This window comes from Pleurodeles waltl, chromosome 7 (genome assembly GCF_031143425.1).
Source record: "Pleurodeles waltl isolate 20211129_DDA chromosome 7, aPleWal1.hap1.20221129, whole genome shotgun sequence".
In the NCBI taxonomy this organism is placed as follows: Eukaryota; Metazoa; Chordata; class Amphibia; order Caudata; family Salamandridae; genus Pleurodeles; species Pleurodeles waltl.
The window spans coordinates 1435029747-1435055159 of record NC_090446.1 but is presented as its reverse complement, the minus strand read 5'-3'; positions in this window follow the sequence as shown (position 1 = coordinate 1435055159).

The window sequence follows — 25413 nt, the reverse complement described above, 5'->3', positions numbered from 1 at the left end:
TTCTTTAATCCAGTTGCTGGTGCTTTCCATTCCTTCCACTATTGCAATCGCCTCTCTCAGATCAGGGTTTTTTGTTAACAACTTTTCTTGTACACGTCTATTGTTGGTACAACGCACTAGCTGATCTCTGATAAGAGAGTCAGTTAGGTCACCAAAATCACATGTACGCGCTAAGGTTCGCAGGGAAGCAACAAAATTTCCTACACTTTCTGTTTTCCCTTGAGTTCTGGCAAAGAACTCATGTCTTTCAAGGACTATATTTAGCTTGGATTCAAAGTGTAGTGCTAACATTTTTGTTGACATCTCGTACACATCTCTTGGTTCACCTTCAGCTCCACCAAACTGCAATATTTCCAAACTGTCATATATATTCCTGCCTTCCACTCCTAAATTGTGCAGAAGTACACTTTGTTTCCTTAAAGGGGAAAACTTTTCACCTCCAATCGCTATTAAATAGGAATCAAATAGATTTTTCCAGCGTTTCCATGGCAAGATTGGGTCACCTTTGTCCGATAAAAATGCAGGAGGCTGTGACATTGTAGTATTTGCCATTGTGACAATAATAATACTTGTAAAAATCGACAGTTCCAACTAGTTCATGAATTGGTGCAAGGAGCTTAATAGCTTTACAGCTGAAGAATGCAATAAACTAATCAAGTGGTTTGACGAAAAATAATACACCTAAAATGGCTGCCAAATAACACCAAATATGTATCAGTGTTCACGGACAAGTCAAACTCCTGCAAGTCGCATTGCACACATGAAAAGCAGCCCACCTGAACACTGTGTCAAGTATCGCAGCGCCTCCAGAAATATCAGCAGTTTCACTGTCCCAATTAAGACAGCCTCAGTCACGAAGATCAGGAATGTTTGGCCTGTTGAAAACGACGCTCAGCAGTCAACTGGCGTGACTAAACAGTAAGATTCGTGGGTTCGTGAGAGGTTGATGGTAACGCCTGTCCCCTCCAGGCTCTCGTCGCCAAGTGTTATGAAGATGCAGAATCAATATGAAGAGAGTAAATTAAGATTTATTCCAGTCCAGATGCCATCAACCAAAAACAGGCCACACACTCCATAAAGCTTTCCCCCAACCGATTCCGAACATCGCGTCTCCTCGCGATCCCGAGAACCTTCGGATCACAGTGTTCTCAGCGGGATCGCGAGGACACTGACACTACTGTATGTCGGTAGATATAACACATGGCTTGTGAAAACACATTATGAAAAGCAGGACACAAGGAGGGCTAAGAGTGAGTGGAAAAAGAGAGGAGTGCAGATTCTTGGGGATACTTAAAACACAATTGTTTTCAAACTAACCAAGTTTAAGTCAGAGATGAGCGTGTGTATGTGTGCGTGTATTTGTCACTGAGTGCATGTAAAAATCCAGGGTGAAATCCAACAGACACCTCACCATATCCGACTGAAAGCACCTCTACCCAACTATTTACCCAAGAGTACATTTTTTAGGGGGGTGTAACACCCAACCCCGCCTCCCTCCCTGAATCTGCGCCCCTGCCATATTCCCTAAATTAGCTGAAGTACTGTGTTGCAAAAGAAAAGCTCCCCAGTTTGTTTTACTGTAACGTGTTAATACGGTTCACATAGCCCCTTTCCCGCAGCATGAAAATGAGCAGTTCCTGGAATGTAAAGAAACTAAAGTTTTCTATGTTTCTATGCATAAAAATAAGCAGTCCCTGGAATGTCAAAACATGGAGGCTTTCTATAAACACAAGACACAAAAATGCGCAATTCCTAAAAAATCTGAGTCAATTTATTATTATACACAATCATATTTCCCAAGGGTGCCGTCCTCTGGGAGCAGGTTTGAGCAGATCTGGGCTGCACAAAGGTGCAACACCTACAGCTCTTACAGATGGAGGAGTTTCTAGGTGAGTTCAGTGTCACCTTCAGCATTTTGGGGCCATGGGCGAGCCATTTTTTTCGGCCACCTGTTCAGAAGATTTTTGAATTTTTATTACTTGAGGTTCTGACAGAGAAATCAATAACTGTGAGACAGAGTAAGAGACATTTGCAAGATCACTTTACCAGAAGGACACTTAGAAAGTAAGAACCCTAGACAATTGCCTGTTACACCTTAAAGCATATTTGGGTGACTTGAAATATCTTTTGAAGTGAACTTATACAGACAGGCGCAGAAGCAAAAAGAAAAATATTCAAATGCTAACACTAAGGATGGTAATAAACATAGAATAACACATATTGAAATACAGAAACACGTGTAACCTAGTGGCAGAGCAAGGGTACCATGGCCACTAATACAAGGGAGGAAAATTGGTCCATGCCCCCCTTTTAGGAAGTACAAGTCAGTAATTTGTGGTACAGTGGATACCTCACAGCCAGTGCTTAATATGAGCCGGTGGTTTCCGGTGCGGGGCACCAGCACTTATTTTTGAGGGCCAACACTTATTTTTCTTCCTCAGGCATTTACTGTGAGTAAAAGACATATATGGGAAAGACAGAGGAAGAGAAAAATGAAAAAGCTGCACAAAGGGAGAAAGCAGAAAAGGGCAAGAGTGACCTGAAATGGCAGGGAGTGGCTGTACATGGATTAAAGAGGCCCGAGATGGCTTCAGGATTGTGCTGTCTCAGTATTCCTCTTGTGGATTTAATTGAAACAGATGCATGTTTCAGAGGAGAGCTTTGGGCATGGCATGTTTTTATTTACAAATTAAACACTGCTCATAGCCATTTCTCCGGCACTGCTGCTCCTAATGATAGTGACACACAATTAACTGCACAAAATGCACACACAGAATTGTTTCCCTTTTCTGACCGCGGCTTTACCGCCGCGGTCAGAATGGCCCCAGAAGCACCGCCAGCCTGTTGGCGGTGCTTCCACGGTCGTTGGCCCTGGCGGATCATGACCGCCAGGGTCAGAATGACCCCCACAATCTTAAAATCAACTTTTATAAAAGATGTATTTTTAAATTGTGAACTCAGAGACTCCAAACCCCACATGTCTATCCGCTCCCAAAGGGAATTTACACTTTAATCATACTTAAAGGCAGCCCCCATGTTAACCTATGAGAGGGACAGGCCTTGCAACAGTGAAAAACGAATTTAGCAATATTTCACTGTCTGGACATATAAAACACATTACTAAATGTCCTACCTTAACCATACACTGCACCCTGCCCTTTGGGCTACCTAGGGCCTACCTTAGGGGTGTCTTATATGTAAGAAAAGGGAAGGTTTAGGCCTGGCAAGTGGGTACACTTCCCAAGTCGAATTTACAGTTAAAAACTGCACACACAAACATTGCAGGTCTGAGGCATGATTACAGATCTACTAATGTGGGTGGCACAACCAGTGCTGCAGGCCCACTAGTAGGATTTGATTTACAGGCCCTGGCCACCTCTAGAGCACTTAACTAGTAAATCAAATATGCCAATCATGGATAAACCAATTACATACACATTTTGTATAGGAACACTTGCACTTTAGCACTGGTTAGCAGTGATAAAGTGCCCAGAGTAACAAGAACAGCAAAAACAGAGTCCAGCACACACCAACAACTGGGAAACAGAGGCAAAAAGTTGTGGGAGACCACACCCTGGATGAAAAGTCTAACACTCTGTGTGTGTGTGTGTGTGTGTGTGTGTGTGTGTGTGTGTGTTTGTGTGTATGAGTGTGTGTGAAAATCCCAGGTGAAGTCTGACAGAGACCTCATCATACCCGACTGAAAGTGCTTGTACCCCACTATTTATTACAGAATACATCTTTAGGAGTTGTAGCACCCCAAACACTCCCCCAAAACTACACCACTGGGCACAGCAGAGACAAATGCAGTTAATTTGAGCATAATATTTACACCGTAGAAAGCCTGAAGATTGAATAGGTATTGGGGAGGTCTTGTCAGGTTAGTGAAATGGAATTTATTTCACAATTATTACTGGTTGTCATGAACATAGTTGAGGTATGTGGAGTGATAAATTTAATGTTCAGTCACTATTTCTTATGTATCTTTGCAGGTCATTGACATCCTAAAATACGAGCAAGAAAGTGAAAAAATAAAGAATTTCAATCTGAATATGAGTATATATTTGATGTTGTGCATTATGCAGATAAACTAAGGTAAGAAAACATTTTTAAAAAACAATTTTAATGAGTCAAGAGATGATGTTTCATAATTGTCAAATGGAGACAAAGATTTTAAGTGGGAAACTCATTTTAAAGGTTACTCAAAGGTTATACATGAGAAACTCAGATTCCTTAACGATCGGTGTCCGTGTCACGTGGTGCTGGTACTGGTAGAATTCAAATGGACATTCAGCATTTCTGCACCACAAATGCACTATTTGCATCAAATTACCATTTCTCCATGGTGTACACTATATTGTTTTCTGGTTGTAGAACTCTGTGCACTTTACCCCTGTTTCCCCATGGTAAGGTGAATGTAAGGTGCATGTTCTCTTCCTATCAACATGATGAAATTGTTATACCTCTCATTGGCATATATAATATACCTTACCTATAAATCCCTAGTATAGTGGATAAAATGTACCACGGGCCCTTTAAGTTAAATGCCACGAATGGACTGTAGCATCAGTTGTGTCACCCAGAACAATGACAATGCAAAACATTGCTCCAGGCCTACCATTGTACCCTGTCTGAAGCAGTTTGTAACAAATACAAACCTTCCTTTTAAATATTAATGCCACATCTAAGTGGGCTTAGTGCCCATAAGGCAGGATGCATGGCATTTAAAAGCAGACCATATAGAAATTTAGGACCTCATTACAATCCTGGCAGTCGGTGATAAAGTGGCAGTAACTACCGCCAACTTATGACCATGGCGGTGAAAACTCAGATAGACAGCCACTTTACCACACCGACCGCCAGAGTAGAAACAACAGGCACCACTGCAGTAGCTGCCTACAGCCAGGTGGAAGTCAATGTTCCGCCCACCGTATAATGACAAACCAATCCGTCACCTTTTCCGGGGCCGTACCAACAACATCAAAAGTATGGCGGAAACACTGCACAGAAGGGAAACAACTCACCATTGGAGACTCAGGGAAGAACCACGCCGTCATGGAGCCCCAGCTGCAGATTTTTTCTATGATCTTCTACGTCCTGCTCCACCACGAACACCAACAACGGCAAAGATGACCACAGTAAGTATAGCCACCTAGCACACAGGAGAGGGAGGAAAACAAGAGTGACACACACACGTAACACACACACCCTCCCACCTCCAGCACCATACACACAATCAGAAGCAGTAAGAAAACATATTTACCCCGTACTCCTCAGGAACAATGCAAGGACAACACGAATAGAAGAAAGTGAGTTTAATAATATAAATACATCAAAAATATGTACATCCAATCTAAAAGTATATTCATATGTACAAATCAAGGGACACTCTGCAGTCATCAATGTGCGTGGGCCACAGGGCCACATGCCAAATTTCAAGGTCCCACTTGTCTCCTGCAACAACATGGAGAGAACACTGCAGGGGCATCAGTTTGAAAATAGGCAGGCACCTCAGGGGGATGGGGAATGGGAAGGCACCTCAGCAGGCAGATGGTCCTGGAGGGGGCACCATGCCCTGTGCGCTATCCTGGGGAGTGCAAGGCCACAGTCTCTCAAGTGGGTGATTTACCCACTGATTGGTCCTGGGGAGTGCAAGGCCACAGTCTGTCAAGTGGGTGATTTGAACACTGTTTGGTCCTGGGGAGTGCAATGCCACAGTCTCACAAGTGGGTGATTTGAACACTGCCTGGTCCTGGGAGTGCAAGTCCACAGTATCTCAAGTGGGTGATTTGCCCACTGCTTGGTCCTGGGGAGTACAAGGCCACAGTCTCTCAAGTGGGTGATTTGCCAACTACCTGGTCCTGGGGAGTGCAAGGCCACAGTCTCTCGGTGGGTGCCATACCCATTGGTTCAGGAGGGGGCATAGTGCCCTGTGATCTTCATCCTGGGGAGGAGGGGGTGAGTGTGTGTTTTCCCCACTGGTTCTGGAGGGGACATTGTGCCCTGTGATCTTCATCCTGGGGAGGATGGGGTGAGTGTGTGTTTTCCCCGCTAGTTCTGGAAGGGGCATCGTGGCCTGTGATCTTCATCCTGGGGAATGATGGAGTGAGTGGGTGCTATACCCACTGGTTCTGGAGGGGGCATTGAGCCCAGTAATGCAGATCTTGGGGAGTGCAAGGTCATAGTCTCTCAGGTGAGTGTCAAACCCACGGGGTTTGCAGGGGCCAGGCCACACAGTAGCCCATGGATGCAGGACTACAGACTGTCCGCCGGCGGTGATGGCTGCTCAGTGGTGGTGCTGCTGATGCTGCCACTGGTGGTGGGGGGAAGCTCCTGCCTATTCCCTGCAGCATCAGATGGCTGCTCAGTGATGCTGCTGCTGCTGTTGGTAGTGGTGGGGGGAGGCTTCAGCCCATCCCCTGCAGCCTCGGATGGTTGCCCACTGGTGCTGCTGCTGGAGGTGGTGGTGGGGGAAGCTCCTGCCGATCCCTTGAAGCCTCGGACGGCTGCCCACTGGTGCTGCTGCTGCTAGTGGTGGTAGGGGGAGGCTCCATTCCAACCCCTGCAGCCTCAGATGGCTGCCCACTGGTGCTGCTGCTGGTGGTGGTGGTGGAAAGCTCTTGCCCATCCCCTGCAGCCTCAGACAGCTGCACTACCATGGTTGGTGGTGGGGGCTCAGACTGAGTCCCAGCACAGGCCCCTTGTCCTTCCTGCCTGCTGGTGCAGGTCCCTTGCCCTTCCTGATAGCAGCTGTGGATGGCTCCTTGCCCTTCCTGGCAGCAGCTGGGGATGGCTCAATGCCCTTCCGGGCAGCAGCTGGGGAAGGCTCCTTGCCCTTGCGGCCAGCACCTGGGGCAGGCACCCTTTCCGTGAGGCTACCTGGTGCTCTGGATCCTTTCCCACCACAAGTTGCTGTGGACACTACTGGGCCTGTGGACTGGGTGGCTGAGGTGCTTGCCTGGGTTTTACCAACCCTGACCAGACATGAAGGATGGGGGGAAGGGTAGGGAAGATGTCAATGGTAGAGAAGAAAAACTTCTTTGGGGCAATGGGGCAGGGAGAGGGAGAAGGTTTGGGAGTGGAAGAAGAGTTCTTAGGAGGTGTCTGCTGTGTTTGGGTGCAGGTGCATGGGCTGGATGCTGTTGTGAGGTGGATGGCTGTTGGGTGTCTGAGTGCTTGCATTTGTGTACCTTGGGAGGGGGTCACAGACACAGTGAGAGAGGACACAGGGGACGTGTGCATGGCTGTTGGGGTGGTGTCTGCCGGTGAGGTGTGGGTTCTGCTAGGTGTGATGGTGGTAGTGGATGAGGATGTAGTGCATGCTGGTGTGAGTGTAGATGCAAATGGGAGGGAGGTGGAGGAGGAGGGGACACAGTGGAGGCAGTGGATGTTGGTATGTCTGCATCATTGTGTGAGTGCCTGTGGGATGAAGTGTGGTGCTTGCCTGTGCCACTCTTGTGTGTTGTCCTGTGTGCATGCTGGTCTGCCTGTGTGCTGGCATAGGTTGAGGGGAATGGGATTGGGTAGAGGAAGTTGGAGGGTGGAGGGTTAAACAGGGACAATGGCTGCCATGAGAGAGGAGGCCAGAGCTTGGATTGATCTCTGTTGGGCCGCCAAGTGAGTGTGAATGCCCTCCAGAAATGCATTGGTTTGTTGCATTGGACTACCAGCCCCTGGATGGCATTCACAATGGTTGACTGCCCAACAGAGATGGATCGCAGGATGTCAATAGCCTCCTCACTCAGGGCAGCAAGGTTAACTGGGGCAGGGCCTGAGGTGCCTGGGGCGAAGGAGATGCCCACCCTCCTGGGCGAGCGGGCATGGACAACTCGCTGAGGGGCTGCCAGGGGGGGCGGTGCTGGTACGGGGGTGGCGGCTGTACCTGTAGCTGGGGTGGGCACAGAGGTGTCTGCCACCACCAGGGAGCTTCCATCGGAGGAGGTATCTGTGTCCGAACTGTCCCCTGCAGTCTCCGCCGTGGTGCTCCCCTCGCCCTCCGTCCCACTTGTGCCTTCACCGTTGGTGGACTCTGCCTCCTGGGTCCTGTGGGATGCAGCTCCATCCATTGCCGGTGCCTCTGCTCCTCCGCTAGATGATGCTAATGCATGTAAGGACAGGGTAACAAAACAAAAAGGGGCAGACAAAGAAAACACTTGGTCAATGGCTGCACCAACACCACCGATGGTGTACACAGCACCCTTACACACAGGGAACAGCCCTGCGCACTATGCAATGCACTACCAGTAACAATGCTAGTCACCAGGGCATGGGGAGGGACACATACCGCCAACTGCAGCATACCTGGGACCCACATAGCCCTGCCCAGTAGTGGATTTCTACTAGTTAAGTAGGATAAATATCAAATCAGAACCCTTCCCAACATGAGACCTACTGTGCAGTGTCAGACTTGCCCTCGGGGCACCCACACACACACATCCCCCACCCGGATACCGCTCTACCAGGCGTAAGTTGTAATGATGGGCACTGTACTCCCCCCTTGTGGCTGCTGTGATGCCCTTAAGCACCCATCCAGCTCCAGATAAGCCACCACCAGCATGCAGGCCATCAGGGTGGTCAGGGTTCGACGGGCACCCCTGCCTCGTTGGGAGGACATCCCCAGCTGGGCCTCCGCTATCTTCCGTGCCCTGCATCTCATGTCCTCCCACCGAATCTGACAGTGGGTTCTCTGCATGCCGTAGACCCCCACGGTCCCCACGTCCTTGGCGATGGCACGCCATATACCCTTCATTTGATGAGCGCTGACCTGCAGAGGCAATACACACAGGAGAACAGTATTAGTCAGAAATTCCTCCCTGTTATACTTATGGCCCACCATACCCCTTCACATCGCCATTAGCACATGCTGGGCCCAGCACACAGTCTGTGTACCGCCCAGGGGACATCCACCAACCCCCCCTACACAAGGCCCTTTCACACACCACGCCATGCACTCATACCCCATGCATCGTGCTCACAGTGTACTCACCTGTTGGTCTGGAGGCCCATACAGCAGTCCGTACTGGGGTAGGACCCCATCCACCAGTATCTCCTACTCCGCCGAGGTGAAGGCAGGGGCCCTTTCCCCAATCACACAGGACATGGTAGGTTCCAGACACAAGTCGCAGCAGCACATGCAGAGTGGGTCCTCTCCTGTTGAAGGTCAGGTAGCAAGTGAGTGGACAGATAGAAAATGGCGGTGACATCACAGCAGTGCATACCGTCACCGCGTATATCACCATTGGCCACTGTACCCCATATAGGCCAATATCAACCAATGTGGCATTGCACGGCGGTTCCCGACGCCTCCCGCAGCGGCACTCAACGTCAGCGGAATTACCTCACTTCCACCTGTCCCTCCACACAGGACAGGCAGATGCCATTTCAGAGGGGGGGCAGGCCCTGGATTAAAACTGTGTCACAGTTCACAATTGTACATACAGAACAAATGCCAATTATACATCTCAATTTCACATCATGCATTGTACTGTTGTGGCTACAATGTACAGTTTATGACCGGCTCCTCACTCTTTTGCCCAATAGATTGCAACTGCTGCGGATGAATAGGAGATGGAGACATACCCCAGTGTACAGATCCCTGGTAGACTTGGCAACAATGGAGGACAGGCACATTATCCTCACCTACAGACTTGACAGGGCCACAATCATGGAGCTGTGTGCCCAACTGGAGCCTGACCTGATATTCAGCTATCCGTCACCCCACTGGGATCCCTCCTCTTGTGCAAGTCCTATCTGTGCTCCATTTCATGGCAACTGGTTCTTTCCAAGTGACAGTGGGCTTGACAGCAGCAATGTCACAGCCAATGTTTTCAATAGTGCCAACAAGAGTGCTATCTGCCCTGATTAAACATGTGCAACTACACTGTTTTCCCCCAGGTGGAGGATTTGGCCACTTTGAAGGCTGACTTCTATACAATGAGACGTATCCCCAACATAATTGGGGCAATTGATGGAACACATATTGCATTTGTTCCCCCCCCCAGCAAAATGAACAGATTTTCAGAAATTCAAAGAGTTTTAATTCCATGAATGTACAAGTGATGTGCCTGGCCATCAAGTACATCTCCCATGTCAATGCTAAGTATCGTGGGTCAGTGTGTGATGCCTTTATTCTGAGACATGGCAGCATCCCAAATGTGATGGCCCAACTCCAGAGGCACAGGGTTTGGCTAATAGGTGAGCCCTGGTTCCCACCCAGTGGATGTTGGTGTATGGGTATGGTGTGGGCCATAAGGGATGGTGTGTGGCTAAATGTTGTTTCTCAATATTTGCAGGTGACTCTGGTTACCCCAACCTCTTATGGCTACTGACCCCTGTGAGGAATCCCAGGACAAGGGTAGAGGAACGTTACAATGAGGCACATGGGTGAGCAAGATGGATAATTGAACGTACCTTTGGCCTCCTGAAGGCCTGGTTTCAGTGCCTCCATCTAACAGGGGAATCCCTGTGCAATTTACCCAAGAAGGTCTGCCAGATAATCGTGGCATGCTGCATGTTGCATAACCTTGCCTTGAGATGCCATGTGCCGTTTCTGCAGGAGGAGGAGGCTGGTGATGGCCGTGTGGCAGCAGTGGACCCGGTGGACAATGAAGATGAGGAGGCAGAGGATGAGGACAACAGAACTGCAGTGATAAGACAATACCTCCAATGACACACAGGTAAGACAGTGTAACTTCACATTTCGTTGTCATTTTTTTGTTTCACATTGTCACTGGCAGGCTGTGAATTCCCACTTGTATTCCCACTCACTGTACCCTTAGGTAACTCTTTTTGCAGATGTTGGTGCCCCACTATCACTCCTGGTGTGTTCACTGCAGCCAGCTACAGGTCTTTCGTATGTGAACATTACTGTACAGTTGAATTGCAATGTTTAAACCTTGTTAAACGAATACACATACTTAATTCATTTGACATACTCCATATTTTTTCAGAGTCTGTTTATTACAGTGCTAAGAAGAAAAGGGGGAAGTGCAATAGGGTATGGTGATGATGGAGGAAAGTCCAGGGTATACTTCCAGTCTATTTGTAGCACAGCTGCATTGTCCAAGTGGGCATAGGAAGAAAAGCAATGGCAGTTCAAGATGGACTGGGTGACAGAATGGGACACAAGGGTGACAATCATGAGAGTCTAATTTCCTGGTGGGGTCTTGGCAATAGTCACTGGCTTCTGCCTGGATCGCAGGAAACGTTTGCTGGGTGGTTCTCCTTCTACAGGGCGAGGGGTGCTGGTGGCCTGTTGGTCCCGTCCACTAGCGGCAGCGGAGGTGGAGGGCAGTTCAGTCGTCTGGCTAGTGGCAGGGGCCCGCTGTTGAAAGACTGCCTCCCTCATAATGTTGGCCATGTCAGCCAGCACCCATACAATGGAGACCATTAATGTTAATGGCCTTCAAGTCCTCCATAATCCCTGGGACTGTCCATCATGCAGCCGCCTGTTCTTCTGCACGTTGTCCAGGATCTGGCCCAGGGTATCCTGGGAATGTTGATGTGCTCCCAGGATCTCAGTAAGGGCCTCCTGGAGAGTCGGTTCCCTGAGCCTGTCCTACCCCTGTCGCACAGCATTCATCCCAGCTTCTGGTTGCCCAGTGAGCTTCATTCAGGGAAGGATGGGATGAGAGGATGGCTTCTCCACTGGTTCTGGAGGGGGCATTGTGCCCTGTGAGCTTCATCCTGGGAAGGATTGGGGGAGTGGATGTCATCTCCACTGGTTCTGGTTCTTGTGTGTATGGTGTTGCAGGTGGGGTTGTTGCGTGTTGCGTGTGTGTATCACTCTTCCCCCCCCACCCCTGTGTGCTATGCGGAGGCACTCACCATGGTCTTCTTAGCTGGCATTGGTGTTCATAATGAAGTAGAAGGTAGATGAGTATGGGAAGACATGCAGCTTGAGCTCCATGGCGTCGTGGTTGTTTCCTGAGTCTTCAGAGGTGAGTTGTTTCCCTTCTGTGCAGTGTTTCCGCAAGACTTGGGAAGTCACAGTTAACTTTTTACCTTCAGACTTAGTCATTTGTTTGGAGCTTTTTCTCTCTGGTGTCGGTGGACCCTCCACAGCAAGCTGATTTTGAGTCGACGTCATTGGATTGACTTTTCATGTGCCCCCTGTGAAATCCTGGAAATCTGGGGCTCCGGAGCTTTTCAGCGGGACGAACCTGCCAGTCAGCCCAGCTTGACTCTTGACGGCGGGTTGGTCCCTTTTTGGAGCTTTTTACAAAAAGTTCGCCAATCTTCTCCAAACTTCTGGATCTTCTTCCTGAAGTTCCTTTAAGGTTCTTTTGAGGTCCACATCTCACCCCAAGGTTCCAGAAGCTCTGAGTTGCCCCTTGAGGGTGCAGACTTCAACTCCCAGAATGCACCTGGCACAAACTCCAAATTTGGCCACTGGACAGTGTTGAGCTGGTCAGTTTCTTCAGGAGTTGGTAAAGGGGACTCTGGTTAGCAGTTTTTCACCTGTGGCAGACAGATAGTCCCTCATTGAATCAGTTGAAGCCAGACAAAGTCCTTCTTGTTGTGCAGCTACTGCATTTCTTCTGAGTGCAGTGTCCAGGTGCAGGTTAGGTGTCCAGCAGGGCAGTTCTTCTCCTGATGTTCTTCTTTGTGGGGAGCTGAGGTATGGGTGTAGGTCTGCCAGTTTTATCTTTGCTCCTGGGTAAAAAACAGGGGGGTTCTGGTTCTCCAGTCAGGTGCAGGGTCCTTCCCTCTGTGATGACCACTTCCTGGGAAGTGTGGCAAAAATCAATACCAGGTAGCAACATTTCTCAAAAATCCATCATGGATGAAACTGATTTTTGGAGGTTATCTCTGGCTGAGCTCACCCTCTGGTGTGGCTAAAAATCCTAAGTACACACCCCTCCTACCCTATCTTAATCTAATCAAGGGGGCACCGAAATGTCAGGGTTTGCAGGATGTGAGGGAGGTGCTGGGTTGCTCCAAATGTCCTTCCCTGCCTTTGAAGACCAGTTCGGCAGCCCTCCACCCTTTCTGCTTCTCCATCTGCTGAGGGAAGTTCTCCTCCCCCAGGCACCTCTCTTTCTGTTCAGACCAGGCTACTTCACTCCTCGTCAATGCAGCCTGGCCAGACGGCCAGAGGCTGGCCAATCAGAGCAGAGTACTGCAGGGCCGAAGTTGGCAATTGTAAGTTGTGGGATTTATTATAACAATTATTTGATACTAAACATTAGGTATCTGACACTTGAGGGGACTTTATTAATTAAAATAAAGTCTCCCCATTCTAGCCTGTGCCTTGTATTCACTACAATGAGAGGAAAACGAATTTTACTGTTTTACCTCACCTGGGCGTATAAAACTATTTTTGTAAGGTCCCTGCTTATAATTACGTGGCACCCAACCCTAGGGGCACATAGGGCACACCTTATGGGTAACTTATATGTAAAAATAAGGTAGTCTAAGATTTTTAAGTACTTTTAATTCCAACATTGAGTTTGCATGTAACATTTGTTTAAAAGCAGCCAGCAATGCAGGCCTGTCTTTAAAATGGCACTGGGCACCATAGCAGTGCACCTATGGGAGCACTACCTATGCTGGGGTCCCTAAACCTACATGCCCAACCATATACAAGGGTCTTATAGGTAGGTTAATATTGGCAATTATAATTAGCCTAATTTGCATATCCACTTTACAGAGCACTGGCCTGGTAAGCAATACCCAGGGCACAGCCAAGAGTCAGTACCCACCAGTATCTGTCCAAAAGATTTGGGGGTGACCAGGGCAAAAAGGAGGACTTTCCTTCATGTGGCTTGTTGGTAAGTACAATATGTCCTGAGGAGCATTTGCTTTAATCCTAGTTTAGGATGGTACAATGGCTTGATATGATAATAATCTATTGATTCATATCTTCTATACAGGAGACTCAGCCTGTTCCAACCGACCATGTATGTTAGTACCGCTGAGGATTCCAACAATCTTGGGGTAATTCGACTTGACTGAGGCCTGTGGAAGAACACAGAGGCCAGTGGAGCATGTTTTTAGGCTCCTAAAGGCCATATTTCCCAGTCTGGACAAACCCGATGGAGCCTTCCTCTACGTACCGATCAGGTGTGTTAAATCACAGTTGCCTGCTGCATGCTGCACAACATCGTCTTGGGACGGAACATCTCAATCATCACTGATGATGGAGACCCCAAAGAGCCCCTGGATGAGGATGTTGAAATTAAGATGACACTGGTAAAGAGGAAGGAATTGACCTACGTCAAGATGTTACTGACCACTTCTTCACCCAAGTGTATGTGTACCTTTACATATTGTAACATCCATTGGCAGAGCAACTTGTCAAATACTGAACATATCAGTCTATGATGCAAATTTAGTAGGAGTGTTCATTTCAGGAGATCCAAGGCAAAGATGTGTATTGATCAAAGTTCCCATACATTGACTACTGTGTTTATTGACATAGGTTTTTTTTGCTTGTGCTAAGTATATGTTTCCTTCTAACTTATCATTTGAGTCAGTTTTCTTCTGTGAAAACATGAATTCACCATTGTTATTCTGCCTTAGGATCCTTCACCATATCATCTTCATTTGGGCAATTTAATGTTGTGACATTTGTTGTGATATGTTGCTACTGGAAAGTACAAAGGGAACGTGGGTTGATCCAGGAACAGACACCCACTTTGGATGTACAGATCTTGTACAGAGACAACGTGCACAGTGATTGAAGAAAAGCTCTTGAGATTGTTTCAGAACTGTTTTCTGTTGGATGTTACCACCAAGGAACTATGTGCTGCTTACCTTTCTCCAGCCACAAGTATATGTTAAGTTATAGCATAGTGATCTCCCTTTACATTGGCTAAATCTTTAATTTGTGCTCAGTGCATGAAACTGTTAATGTGTCTCCTCTGCACTGAAATGTTCATGTGGCCTCAAATTTTGTTACTGCCATGATGTAGACTATTGGTGTTATTATTGTATGATTCATATTGTGAGGCCAGGCTGTTTGGCTCCATCTGATGTCATGAATCAATAATAGTTTAATTTGGTTTTAAGAAATGTTCCCTTTCTTCCATCGTGTCAAGCTCGTGGAGTGGCAAACTCAAAATAGCACAATTTGGCTTATGGATGGTTTGTGAAAATCATCTACAATTTTGTTAAAGATGACACCAACACATTATAATTTAAATGTGTTATGTTAGAATGAAACGGGTAAAACATTACCTATTTTTCATACCTAATTTTTCTTTGTAACTTATTGGTCAATATATGTATCAAAATGATGCTGGAAGAAGGACCTGAAAAAGGAAATACTAGACTAAATACAACACCAGTCTTTGACTATGTGTTCTTCACATTTATTTTCATGATGAGCTAAAAAGTGTTTAAAAATAAAATGAAAGTACAGTAAGGTAGGGGCAAATTAGAACTGTCCTCAAAAAGGTAAATGTGTCCTTGAAATAGTCACAGAATGACTGGTAGACCCATGATGGCGGATATTAGCTTTAGCATCTCTTGGAGGTGGCAGTGGAGGTCTTCCATCCTCTCCTGATGGTCCAGACAAACGTTCCTGCCCGGGGAGGGTGGGGGCACTGGTGCAAGGACTCAGGTGGTAGAGCAGTCTCCTGTTGGGGTAGGGCCTCCCTGTCTGTGGTCTGCACCCGCTTAATGTCCTGTAGCTCTACTTTGACCTGGCTCATTACGTCTTGGGACTGTTGTATTGCTCCAAAGACTCTGTTAATGTTGGTCTAGGTGAGAGTGATGCTAGTGACCTCACTTTGCTGGGCCACATATTCCCTCCCATGACCACTACTCCTACTACCATGTGCCCTTGAGGCATTGTGCCCCATTCCATTGATTCCTTGTACAACTGGAGGCATAGTTGGTATCATCTCAACAGCAGCCAGGACTGGGGAACTCAAGATTGGTGTGAAGTTCCTCTGGGCACAGGAAGAGGAGGTATCCTGAGGCTGAGATGTTGCAAAATGGGGTTCATAGGCACTGGCAGCCCACCCCTTGTAAAGGCTCTAAGATTGGAGAGTGGACAACGGGACCGTCTTAAGACTCCTGATGGGACAACAAGTGACATGGGATCGAAGGGGATTGGTGAGTCAGTTGTAACTCCAACAAAGGTGGGGAAGGTCCAGAGGAAGTCTGCCCAGCCTGTTGTGAGTGTCACGGCGGAGAAGTGCTCCATCATAACCGGAGGTCCAGACACAACCGCCAGCACCGTCGTCACTGGTCCAGAGACCGCCACCAGAGTCACAGCCCAGGAGGGCACAAGTATCGTCACTGGTCAGGAGACCACTGCCGGAGTCACAGCCCAGGAGGGCACAAGTATCATCACTGGTCCAGAAACCACCGCCGGAGTCACAGCCCATGAGGGGCCAGGATGCCACAGCCCCGCTGGGCAATGATGGAACGTCATGCCACACACCAATGCCCAGTGTAGAGATCGTCATGCCACACACCAATGTCCGTATCAGAACCGCCATGGCAAAGCACCGCTTAACAGGTCAGACAGAGCAAAGGCAAGCACCGCTGAACAGGCCAAAGACCGCCATGGCAAAGCACTGCTGAACAGGTCAGACAGAGCAAAGGCAAGCACCGCTGAACAGGCCAAAGACAGCCATGGCAAAGCACTGCTGAACAGATCAGACAGAGCAAAGGCAAGCACCGCTGAACAGGGCAAAGACCGCCATGGCAAAGCACCGCTGAACAGGGCAAAGACCGCCATGGTAAAGCACCGCTGAACAGGTCAGACAGAGCAAAGGCAAGCACCGCTGAACAGGGCAAAGACCACCATGTCAAAGCACCGCTGAACAGGTCAGACAGAGCAAAGGCAAGCACCGCTGAACAGGGCAAAGGCCGCCATGGCAAAGCACAGCTGAACAGGGCATGCACTGTGTAGGACTTAATGGACCGCCACATCAGGCCTCCTTATCCCATGTGCAGCTGGGACAGTCACAGGACAGGTACTTTCACAGGGAGACTCATCCAGTCTGGGCACCAGTCCCTCTCCAGAACCAGTGGAGGCCTGCATCTACTTGAAAGACTGTGGCTTTGCACTCCCCAGGATGGTACAGTGGGCAAGCCACCCACTGTAGAGACTTGAAAGACTGTGGCTTTGCACTCCCCAGGATGGTACAGTGGGCAAGCCACCCACTGTAGAGACTTGAGAGACTGTGGCTTTGCACTCCCCAGGATTGAACAGTGGACAACCCACCTACTGTAGAGACTTGAGAGACTGTGGCTTTGCACTCCCCAGGATTGAACAGTGGGCAACCCACCCACTGTAGAGACTTGAGAGACTGTGGCTTTGCACTCCCCAGGATACATCAATGGGTATGGAGCCCCGTCGTGGATCTGGCTTCGCATTAATCTGGCTGAGGTGCCCCCACTTCCCTTCCCCCTGAGGTGCCTGTAGTGTTTCTATCTGATGCCCCGGCAGTGTTCTCACCGATTTTGGTCTGGTATCTATTGTGGGCCTCGCCCATGCTTTTTTGGACTGTTGGTGCACGGACATTGTTGTGTACATATCTGCACTACTTCTCGGATTGTATGTGTAAATAAGAGTGATTTTGAGATATTTATCTGTATATTTTTGTATGACAATGTTTGCCCGAATTTCGCATTGTCTTTGCATTCTTCCGGGGGGATTGTGGGTTGTTACTGTGATTTTTGTGACTGCATTGGTGTGTATGTTGTATAATGCGAGGGTGGGGGTGGGGGTGTTTGGTGGGTGGCCCCCTGACTTTTGCCTCCCCCTCCCCGTGTCGTAGATGCAGTACTCACTGGTATCTTCTGCGCCTACATAGCTGTTGGTCGTAAAGGAAAAAAAAAACAAGGGCAGGTAGGATTTGTAATTCTGGCTCCATGGTGTCCTCCTTCCTCGTGGGATGTGCTAAGGTGAGCGTTTTTCCACTGCAGAAACTGTTTCTGCCGTGTTTTTATCCACGGTGAATCCGCCCCGGAAAAGGTGGCTGATTGTTGGGTTGTAATAGTGTGGGCGGTACATTGTCTGCCGCCTATCTGTTGGCGGTAACCGCCGCGCTGCTTGTCTGTACCGCCGTGGCGGGCGGTGTGTTAAAGTGGCTGTTTTTGTTGGCTGTTTCCGCCAGGGTCATAATTCCCTTTTTTTGTCCGCCGGCCTGTTGGCGGTATTACCGCACCTTTAACACCGTCTGCCAGGGTTGTAATGACCACCATTGTGTCCAGTCATTATCTTCCAGTTTGCTAGCCAAACCTGCTATATTCCAGGACAGTAATCGCAAGCATTCCCCCTCCAAATTATTGTAGATAGATGATGTCGGGGGGACATGCAGAGGAAGTGGCTGAATAAAAAGAGGGTTCCATTGGTAATCAGTCAGTTCTTGCTCTAGGGGATGCTCCTGCATCGCCAGCAAGTACAGCTGCTACCCAAGACCAATTGTCACATTTGTGCCCGTTATCCACCACATCATGGCTTGGAATCTAGATTTGTCTGCAATTTTGGTAGCTGGTAATGGTCAGTGGTTCTCGCACTCTGCTACCCTAAGCAACAGAGCTCTTCTTATTTCACCATGGTGCAAGACAACGCCTATTAGGGCTATCCTCCCTTAATGCATATGCCCTGCTCCCATATCCCTCATGCTCCTTGATTTTCTCTTGGTTGACAATAGAAGAGGGCAGCACATCAACCCCCTTTATGCGGAACCAATCCGCATGATCGACAAGTAGTCTAGCTATACCTGGCAAAGCAAATTCAACCAGGGCCAAAGGGCAGCAGATAGGACGATCACCTTGAAAATTAATATAGTGGTGCACCTCCTGCCATAATCAAGGCGCTGCTGCTTTGATCCTAGCTTGACTTATTTCCCCTCACTGGAAGAAAGAACTCTTAGCTCAGGAGCAGCAAAGAAGAGGCTTACTAGTCTAGACCTAAAGGGGTGGCTTCAGCCAACGTCAGGGAAGAGATGAATGAATTCCAAGCTTTGCCCTCTGTGTCTTCTCCCTGGCGTGACATCACTAGGGCTATCAATTTTATTGCAATATAAGTCACCGGCATCTGGACTATCTCTATGACTAACTCCTGAAGAAGTCATAAATGGCAGAGCATCCGGGTTTATCCCCTGGGAGTCCCTCGATGCTCCTAGAATGCATAGTGCCTCCTGTTCAGGTTGTTAGACTTGGGCTAACACCATCTCGTGGGGGCAGGACGGAGAACTGCCAATCGTAGCTGCCTTCCTTGAAACCTTCCTTGCCACCTTTTTTTTTCCCTTTGTAGAGTCTTTCTTCTTGTTCCTGTGCTTGGTTGTTTGGAAAATTTCTCCTTCTGCTGCACCCCTCCCCATTGTGAGTATCCTTGCAAAGATGATTCCACTAATCTCTTGCAATTGGCACCTGGCCCAGATATGTTATCGTACGGGAGGGCAGCTGGATTTCTAGTACCCATATTCTCCTCACTTAGCGTGACCTTATGGCTGAGAGCTGAAGCTAGCCCCCTGTTTATGCTGTCTGTGCTGATCTTGTTGCTGGAGAATAACCATTTAAGAGAATAAACTGGAAATGGTGTAACCCACTTCTCCTGTTCTTTGGAATGTCCCTTCTTCTTGTTTGAAGTTGCACCTCTATTAACCTGGGCTTCATTCTGGGATCCAAAGTCTCTCCTTATGCATTCCATGGTGCTAGCTGGTAGCTCCTTTAATTCAGCAAATTTCTTTTTTTTCCCTGGGACTTGGCTTGTACTCATCTTCAGGGGGGCTGCCCCCCTCTACTGGACCAGAATCGTCTCTATGTGCATGGGTGCGTTCACCACTTTGAGAAGCCATGCTTGTATTAATCTGTAATATACTCCTAATTTGAGCAGAGGTAGAATGTGCAGTTTGCATCTGCGTAGTGCTCCTTGTAAAATTTGAGGGATTAAACCAGTTATAACTAGCATGCCAGGGGATCTGCGAAGGTTGAGCCTGATTTCCCCCGGCTGTTTGCTCACCCAGAACTAGGGCCTGTAGTATCAAGGTTAGTAATGATTTAAAGTGCTCCGTCCCCCGCGAAATTTCTCTATAAGTGCAAGGATCAAGACTAGGTCATTATTTAATGCAGACATAGCCTCAGAGATTATAAAACCTTGCGAGGTCTCCGTGGGTGCAGGATTGTTCCTTGCAGACTGGTAAGCAGAATTATGCTGATAGATAGGGTCAGTCGAACAGAACCCTCCACAGGGGGAAGAGGTGTTAATTGCAGATTTGAGGCCAAACACGGGCCCCACCGAGGCCTCAGGATTATCTTCAGCAGCCGGCAAACCTTAGGTGGACCAAAACATCAGGGAGCTGTCATTAATGTAATCACTGTTCCCCTTGGGGGTACCATTGCTATGTCCCCTAGTTCATTATTTGCTGTCATATGTTCACCACTAAGTTACTCAAGGTATAAGAGTTCCAGCAGAGATTCTTGACCCTCCCTTCCCTGTTGCCCTCTAGTTTCACTCTCCTTCAACGGGCTCTCCAAAGCACTTTGCTGCTCTTTCAACGTGTGGCAGGGCTTCCTATGAACTTGCCCGTCTGCTTGCACTGCCATGGATGACCCAGCCAAATAAATGTTGCCACTCTCAGCAGTTCTTATCTCGCTTCCTCTCTCTGAGGGTCTTCCGTAGGCTTCTCCACCAACATCCTCCATCCTCAGGGCTATCAAAGCTGTCTTCTGCTCCTGCTCCGGTCCCTGAGCCAGAGCAGCCTCCTGTATCCCAAACTGCAACACTGGCTCTATTTGCTTATTGGTCTGCCTGCTGTTCTGCTCAGTAATCTGATCTGTGGTCTGCTGCAGAGAAAATGCCTTGTCCACCTTTTGGCCCACCTTGTGGTAGAAGCTAGTTTTCAACCTGTTGGAAAGGCCGAGATCAGGCCCTCTAGAATCACCAGCTAGCAGTGGTGGGGCAGGAGTAAGATCAGATCCTTTAGGCATTGATCCACAAGGAAGGACAGTGGTCTTATATTCCTTCCAACCGAAACCCTTTGCTTAGCTTGTCCCAAGATTTATCTGTTATATACTCTCACTGAGCGCCTTGGTACTGTTTGTCTAGTGTTCATGGTTCATCTGTTTTTCAGTGTCATTTTCCAAGCTACACTCTAACCACCGCTGGTGTCCAATATCCAAAGGCCAATTGCATTGTCAAGCACAGTCACAGGCAAGTAATGGGACTAGGCTGGAATGGCGGGAGAGCACACGTAGTGGAGAAAACCAAACCAGAACCTTGTCTGGCCGCTTCCGCGCCTCTCTGGCTCAATCCTAAGGCCCGGCTCTAATGCCTCAGCCACGCCCACATACCAGCCACACCTGACTGTCCTAACCTATTGCACTTGCCACTGTTAATCTCAGCTTTCAGGCCACAGTACCTCTTTTAAATCCTTATTACACAATCCTGTTAGGCAGATCAGAGTGGTACAGGTCACGATTTTCCGTCTCTCACCTACTCCCACCATCCACCTATTCACCGTGGGAGGGAGGTGAGGAGAGCTGTGGCCCTTACCATACCCTTAGTGGATTAGCCCCGCACCTCTCAGAGGTGCTCCAGCCTTTAAGTCCGTCGGACCTCACAGATCGGTGAGGGGATGGCATAACATCACTCCCCTACTTCACCTACACCATCCACTCTCACCTAGTTCCCCGCACTCCTGGTTTTCCACCTGGTTTCTCCCCAGTTCCAGTTCCTAGGATCCACAACACCACTAGCCTGTAGGCTCTTCTGCAGCGTTATCGGGCTTTGTCAGCATTGCCAGGCCCGCCCGCACTCGTTCTGCAATTATCGGTGATCCCTGCACCCTACTGTGCTCGTGCTGATATGCGTGCCGATATTCGGCTAATCATTTCAGCAGGCTCAACTAACTGGGCCCGGTCACGGCCCGGTACCCGAGTGTTACGGGGCCCAGGGCCTATGGCAGAGCATTGACAAGCCACTACTGCAGCGCTACGATCTCCGCCCCTCGCTCATCAGCTTCTGCGCCTGCATCTTCGTCTACGTCCACCGTCAGCTCTGCCGTCAGCTCCACTGTCCTTCAGCTCCGCTTCAGGGTTGCTTCACTGGAGAGTATGGTCCAATAACCTACCCGTCATCCATGGACCAACAAGTATTCAGTATTAGTGTAATAACAAATGAAAAGCATTTATCCGGAATGAGACATTGGCTGTCTGCGAAGGTTTTTAGAAAAAAAAACATTTTTGAAATGTGTTATGTGCATGCTTATGGGTGAGAGTAGGTTCATGTGAGACAGTGTGTGCATGTTTCTTGCATGTTTAAGCATATGTGTATGAATTAATGTTAGTGAGAGTCTGTGACTGGTAGTAATTGAGAATGAGTGAGAGTATGTCAATAAATTAGTATGAGTAAGACTGAATGAGAGTAGGATTGACTGCAATGGAGTAAGTGGGCATGTAAGTGAAAGTGGGTGTGAATAAATGAATGAGAATAACTATGTCACCTTAAGAATGTGTGTGTGATTGAAAGACGGTAAGAGTGCATGGAAATAAATTAGTACAAGTGAATGAAAATGAATAAGCAAAGTGAGTGAGTAAAAATGACTATTGGTGAATGAATATAAGTGAGTGAGAATATGATGTTATGCTTGTGATTCTGTCATTGGTCCTGGCACATAGAAGGTAATTCTTGTCTTATAAAGTACCAAAGGTGAAATAATGATGCAAGCATACTGGAGGCAATTCTAGGTATAATAAACACCCATGGTAAAATAATGGGACTGGCATCATACAGGTAATTTTTGACATATAATGCACAGGTGAAAAAATGCTGGCATACCTGAGAAGTTCTAGACAGGAGAGGCACCTGTGTCAAAATAGTGGTACTATTCCTTTGAAGTTAATTCTTGCCATGAGTGGAATAGGGGAGGAGGGCAACCGTGACAAGATGATGACCCTGACATTTTGAAATAGGTTTTTACATAGGGTCACACATGGAATATGGATGGCATTATTAGCAAAATTCTGGAACTTGCATAGTATATGTCATTTGTGGTCTAAGGGGGCATCCATGGCATATGGTGTATGCTGGCCCTCGAACAATGGATCTATTTGGTGACATATTGGGGTATTCATAGCACAATAAAACAAATTGGAAGAGACTCCTGAGTCGCATCCTATTTCATTGACTTGGAACACCATCTAATCTTCTACACCATCTGGTTTGACTACGGTAATGTGTTCTACACAAGAATCACCACCCAATTCCTGAAGAGACTCCAGATGATACAGAACTCAGCTGCCAGGCACATCCTCGACCTCCTCAAACAGACCCACATCATCAATACAAATGTATTACATGTAGTTGTATAAATGCCTTTTTTCCCCCTTTTTTGCAGGTCTAACCCTATTTAGATTCTTTTGCACAGCTCTTTATGTAAGTTGCTTTCTTTTCACATACCTCACACCATTGAGTTCCTTAGTGAAGCTAAGGAGTTGTTTTGTGTTTTGGTCCTGAAGAAACGCCACTTGATCCTCTTGGACAATAAAGGCGTGAAACATGTCGACCATCTTCTAGGACAAAGAGTAATTCTTCCTTTTTCCTATTTTTCTTTTCCTTTGTGGTAGAGTGGAGGAACTTTATCTCCTCTCCCACTCCCCGTGTTTTTAACCTTGACCTAGACCCCATGCGTAGAATAAACATTCTGTTGGTAGGGTCCAGAGCAAATTTTAACCCACCTCCTCCAGCTTCCCTTTTCTCCTCGTAGGTCTGAATCCACCCCTACGCTTAACCATGGAATACAATCTTCAAATATCTCTAGCAAAGAGCACCCTGGAGGGGCCTGTCAGACATTGCAGCGCCAGCACAATGAGAAGCAGCCCCTATGATGACGCATGACACCCTTGGTGTGTGAGGGCCCCATCTTCTACTCATAGAGTGCCCTCTTGACCTGTGTTTTTTCCCTGTGAAACAGTGTACCTTATTTATTTAGACTGAGACTTTGGGAGGATGTAAACTGGAACACTTTAAACCGTCCCTGTCCCCCTAATATTTTGTTGTGGGGGAGAGACTCCTTTACCAACCAACTCCCCTCTAGGATCAAAAGCCTGAACCGGGGGAGAGGGAGCTTGCTGCTCAGGGCCAGGTAAAATCTTACACATAACGTAAAATAGTCTGTTATTTTATGGCACTTAATTGGAGCTGGGGATTGGTCAATGTGTTTACCCTCCTCCCCATTCTAGTAATTATCAGTTATTACGATGCCCATTTCTGTGATATTTACCAATTCCTTCCCAAAATTTTGCATTGACGGACTCCATCTAGGCAAGCTGCTTGTGCTAACACCCCTGGGTTGTCTAGCAGTCGGTACTGCGCTACTAGCTCTCCTTTTCGGTGCTGTTTCAGTTAATACTGACTCATCCTTCCTTTTCCTATTGTTAGAAATTGGGACCTTGCCTCTTGTTTTTGCCTGATCTCATTCTCAGCAATCAGTGTAACGTTTTTTTTCTAGATTTCAAAGCATTTCGAGGAAAAACCCAGGGGACCAATGAGGACCCACGGGTTGCTCGGGGAGGTCAGCATGATCACACTCTTCTACTTCTGATAGTCCACAGGGGGGGTCTAAAAGCAGCCAGAAAGGCAATCTCTTACCTCCTCAGTCGACTCACTTGCCCCTCAGTTGCTTGTTAATTGTCCTTGCCTTTTTGGCAGTTTGGTAATAGCTGCCAAAAGTGCTGATGGTACTATTTAGCACAGGTTACCAGGGTCACCATCAGGTTACAAATGAGGTGGTCCGACAAGTACGCAATTATGGCCTTGTTAACTGAACACCTCGTCTAACCTCAAATTAGCATTAGCATGTTGGACTTCATGCAAAACAATTTAGAATATCAATTTGGAAAACATCTAACTAAGAAACCTAATTAAACATACAGCAGTTGGTACCTAGAAAGAAAGGCAAAAGATTCCGTTAGCAATATAATTACCCTCCTCGAGATAGGTCAGCATTCAGGATCAGTCTTCGTCTTCAGGACATCAGTTGAGTCACCGTCAGTCTACCTAAGTTGGAAGCAAGGAAACTTTCCCTTAGGGGAAAGTTAACGGACAATCTATGGACAAGGTTATTTTCTAAGTCTCAAGTCATCAAAAAGAATGACAGAGTTTCTGGATGCAATCAATATCATCCCCTGCCTAATGTGTCTCGTCTCTCGTGTCATGGGTTTTTATCCCCTTTTCCATGATACATTCCCCCAAAATCCTATTGGTTAGTAACTATACCCCATTATTGGTAACCAATCAAATTATACATTAAGTAATACATTTGTCATTTCATGATATTAATTTGTCTTCTAATTGGTCTTCATAATCAGTATTTTCGTAGGTGGCATATCCGGGGTTACTTCACCATCTTGGCACACGTCTCGGGTCAAGAGTTCTCTTCTCCTCGCTTTAATGTCCTTGGAAGTATCTATGTTTGTTTCAAATCCCACAGTTTTAGACTAGAA